The sequence below is a fragment of the Montipora foliosa genome, chromosome 7, assembly GCF_036669935.1.
Source record: "Montipora foliosa isolate CH-2021 chromosome 7, ASM3666993v2, whole genome shotgun sequence".
Taxonomy (NCBI): Eukaryota; Metazoa; Cnidaria; class Anthozoa; order Scleractinia; family Acroporidae; genus Montipora; species Montipora foliosa.
The window spans coordinates 4,636,761-4,641,760 of NC_090875.1; positions in this window are offsets into that span (position 1 = coordinate 4,636,761).

Consider the following 5,000-nt stretch of genomic DNA (forward strand, 5'->3'; position numbering starts at 1 on the left):
GCCGTGGCAAATTATAACTTTCGTATAACACAAGGTTCTCCTCAGCTGGTAATTGCAACGTTAACCCATCCACAACAAACGTAATGCGAAACTCTATTTCTAGATTAGGGCCAAATCTATGGAACTCTCTGAATAATACCATACGTGAGCTTCCTCGTAAGAGTTTTAAAACAGAAATCCACAATGTGCTTCTGACTTTTCTGGCTTCTGAGGATATTTACATTGAATCACCTTCCATAGTTCAGAAACTTATATTAACTTTTCCACCATGATGGTTAATTCTGCGGTTATTTTCATTTGTTAAAGTTGCAATGATGGCGGTTATTTATGTATTTATTTATTTATTTATTTATTATTACTATTTAATTCCCTTTTTTGCACTTACTCTGTAATGTCATCTCATGTATTTTTCAAGCTATTACTTTTCCACTTGTTATGTTAATACTTTAAGGGCTACTTTTCAATTATTTTCTTCATACTTTGTCCAGCTGTAATGTAAACCTATTCTCTCCTGTCACTTCCCACCCTGACTAGCCAATGCTATTTGCAGGAAGCGACCATTTCATATTTTTCTTTTCTCAAATAGTAAATAAAGTTGAAAAGTTGGGTTGCCTTTGCCTTTTTTTGCCCTGCTAGAGCACTTTTTGTTCCCATTAGAGGCGGGTTACCATGTAGTCGAGATTTATAAGTTTTTTTTATCATTCTCATTCTAAAATGTTAGGCGCAATATAACATATTGTTTTCGGACGGCAGAATGATGCCCTGCAGCGAACCAATTAATTATTTCAGCCAATTTCACAAGTCTACTTGCTAGTATATATACAAGATCGAGAGACAACACTCGACGACCCGATGATGTCATACAATGTTGTCAGCAAAAAATCGGTTGCCAGTTAAACAGCAAAGGCATTAAGACCGTCCCTCTGTGCTATGTGAGTTCAGTAGCGAGCCGAAGATGCAGTATTGTGAGTGTGTGTGCAAGTGTAATTGCCACACAGGGAAGAAAAGGAACCCATAAACGGGCAAACCAATGACGATTCCAATGAAAATGATATTACCAAAGACATGGGCAGTCACATCAACTAACTGGTAGGTGGAAATGTGGAAAACACAGAAAAAGTCTTGAGCCCCGTAATTTCCTATTGGATCGCTTAAACTACATCCAACAGCGTTCCTGCCAATCCCATAACTGTGCACAGCGCATTACTTGACTGCAGAGTGGAAGCGACCCCTAATCAGGTAAGGAAGCTCAATCAATCAATCAATCTTTATTTATACACGGTTATACAGGCACGAAAAATAAGTTACATTGATTCAACTAAATTAAATTAATTTAAATTACAGTATTAAAAGATGTTCAATTAAGTATATGCAAAGCAAAAATCCTGTTTTCCATGAATGCCGTGTCTTACTTGCTATTATAATAACTGTGTAAAAGAGACTTAAACTTACGTAGAGATTCTGCTTGCCTTAATGTTTCAGGAAGACTATTCCACAGAACAGCACCACTGTAGCGAAAACTATTACGGAGATAATTTGTGCGTGGCTGTGGAATAGTTAACTTATTTACAGAATCTCGAAAAATGTATGAAGTAGTGTGAGACCGAGCAATAAATTTCGAACTTAGGTATTCAGGAGCAAGGCCATTAAGAGATTTAAAAACCATTAAGGCTTTTTGGATATCACACTGAGTACTAAAATTTTCCCAGTTTAAATTTTGGAATAGCTGCGATGCATCTGCATCATAGCTTGAGAAAGTTAGAGCTGGCGCTGCACGATTTTGGAGTTTGTGAAGTTTGTCTGCTAGTTTTACGCCACAGCCTCCCCAAACAACATTGCAATAGTCAAAATGCGGCTGAATCAAGGCTTTGTAGATAAGATGGAGTGATGCTGGGGGAACAAATTGTCTAACTCTTTTGAAAGCTGCAATACCAGAGGCAACTTTTTTACCCAACCTTTCGATATGACTGCCCCATGTGAGGTTTGCATTAATGAGTACACCCAGAGATTTTGACGTTGATACCTGGTTTAAGGGAGTACCATTGATGTTCAATACGGGAGAGGCAGTTAGGGTGTTAAGATTTTGCCTCCAGCCGATTAGCATAAATTCAGCCTTAGTCATATTGAGTATAAGTTTGTTGGCGATCAGCCATTTGCTGACATTTAGTAACTCTTCGTTCAAGCAGGACTGAATGATATTCACATCTTTATCAGCATAGGTAAGATGCGTATCATCGGCATACATTCTAGGATAAGAGTTAGTTAAGCAATTTGGTAAGTCATTTATGTATAGCAAAAGCAATAGGGGACCCAATATAGTCCCTTGAGGGATACCACATTGGAGAGAGCAAGTTTTGGAAAGTGAACCACTAACAGAACATAGTTCGGTTTTCTAAGTATGAAGTAAACCAATTGAAAGCATTTTCTTGAATTCTGTAGGCGCTTAATTTGGAGAGTAATATCGTGTGGTCTACTGTATCAAAGGCCTTCTTTAAATCTAGAAATACTACAGCATTAACGTTTCCACGATCAATATCAAAAGTCCAGCTATCGGTTGCGTCTAGTAGAGCAGTGACCGTAGAATGGATAGAGCGAAATCCGGATTGACTTTTTGAGAGAATGTCATGTTCAAATAAGTATGTGTATATTTGGTCATATATTATTCTCTCAAAAACCTTGGCCACCGCAGACTTCCCTGTTTAAATAAAGGAATAACTTTAGCACATTTCCAGTCATCTGGGAATATGCCTGTAGTCAAAGAACAATTAAAAATCTTGCAAATAGAGATGCAAATTAAATCAGCACATTCATCAATTAGTCTCGCAGATATATAATGGAGACCGATTCCTTTCGATTTACTAAGTTTATTCAATAGTAAAAGTACTTGATTGCTATTTGTCGGAGTAAAACAGAATCTTTGGTCAGTGATATTAAGATATTCAAGACAACATTTGTCACCATCAGCTGCCGACGGGATCTGATTAGCAAGCTTCGGGCCAACTGTGGAAAAATGTTCATTAAACACATTTGCCAAGTCAGTAGATTTGTTTACAGAAACACCATTTAGCTAATTCTTTTGAGAAACCCTTCCTTGGGTATCTATCGATTTACCCAAAATAAAATACTAGTACCATCTTTACATAGTCATGATGTCACTTTCACAGCAGTAATCTTTCAATGAGTCGCGAGTTTAACATATAATATACAGATGTAGCCAAGCCTAAAAGCGGAGCTCCCTGGTTATCCATTTCAAAGTCAATTGTCAATAGCCAGCGAATAGGAATCACGCAAACATTAGAAGCCATAAACAGACTTTTTTAGTTCCAAGGTCAAAGAAGAGTTTTACTGAAGTACTTTATTCCACATTATCTCTGAAAACGAGATCATTCACATTTTGATGTATTTTATTGAAACACGCCAGGTTGACCTGGAACAAGAATCCGCAAAATGAGGCAATGCAACCAGAAAAGGACGAACTTCAAACAAGATTAACTCCAACACTTAGATGACGTTTAAGTGCTTTTAAAAAACTCCTGAAAACACAAGCTCTCTGCAGAATTCGAGTTGCAATGTGGTGTCCCTCAAGGTTCTTGCTTGGGCCCGTTATTATTTACTCTGTATTCAAGTAAACTCTTCGAGATTATCAAACATCATTTTCCTACGGTGCATTGCTATGCGGATGACACGCAGGTATACATCTCATTCTGCCCAAACGACAGTCTTGATCAACTTAATGCTGCGGAGTTACTGGAAAGCTGCATTGATGACATTCGTGCTTGGATGCTGCATGATGATCTTAAACTACATGTAAATGATGAAAAAACTGAACTTCTTATTATTGGTACACCGCAACAATACAATGTACGTCAACAGAGTCACTCGTTCATGCTTTCATATCTAGTCGTCTGGACTACTGTAACAGTTTATTGTATGGTCTGCCAAATTGCTCATTGATCAAATTACAACGTGTGCAGAATGCCTGTGCTAGACTTGTATTTGCTGGGGGTCGATATTGTCACATAACACCTCTCCTAATCAAGTTGCACTGGTTTCCGATTCAGTCTAGAATTGTATTCAAGATTCTTCTGTTAACTTTTAAGATCTTGCACGGCACATCTCCTACTTATTTGGTTTCATTGATTTCTCTGAAGCCTCAGTCATGCTATCACCTGAGAAGTTCTTGTGACACCCTCTTGCTTAAGCAACCCAGCTTTAAATCTAAAGTGACACTTGGTGACAGGTTGTTTACTTGTGCAGCACCAAAACTCTGGAATGCATTACCATTCGAAGTTAGAGACTCCAGGTCGTTGGATATTTTTAAATCAAAGTTAAAAACACACCTTTTTCGATTAGCATTTTTTCATAACCTAGGTGCGATATCATAGTAAATTAGTATTTGTATGCAGTGTTTTATTTTATTTTCCTTTATTTTATTTTAATAGTTGTATTAATTATTGTATCCGATTTTTGGACTGTGTTATTTTATTGTGAAGCGCATTTGAACATTGTATGGAATTTGCGCTATACAAATTATTGTTATTATTATTGTTATTATTAAGCTACAATCAGTGACACAATGTTGGTACACTGACGGAATTAATCGAGCATCCTTCATTCTCCCACCTTTCAATGTTGTTTAGAAACTAAAACGTACTGAACAGTTAGTTCGATGGCATTGCGCTATCCAACATTGAACGGGAACAGGGGGTGGGTGTTCCAACGACCTATGGCTTTAAATTAATCAAGTAACGCTGCTGTACGTCTGAAGATATCCAGTCTGTATTCTTTTCATTTTGTAATGAATTTGTGCAACCGTTTTATGACAATTGTTGTGTGGCCTTTCGAAGCACTGAATACCAGTAAGGAAATGAATTTTTGTAAAGTACATGTTTCCTTAAATAAATGTCAGTTGATTTTAACTCATAGCGCAAGGTAGCAACACATCATGCTATGTTGCAACACGTCGTATCACAGGTGGTTTGAGATTTGATTACAGTAAT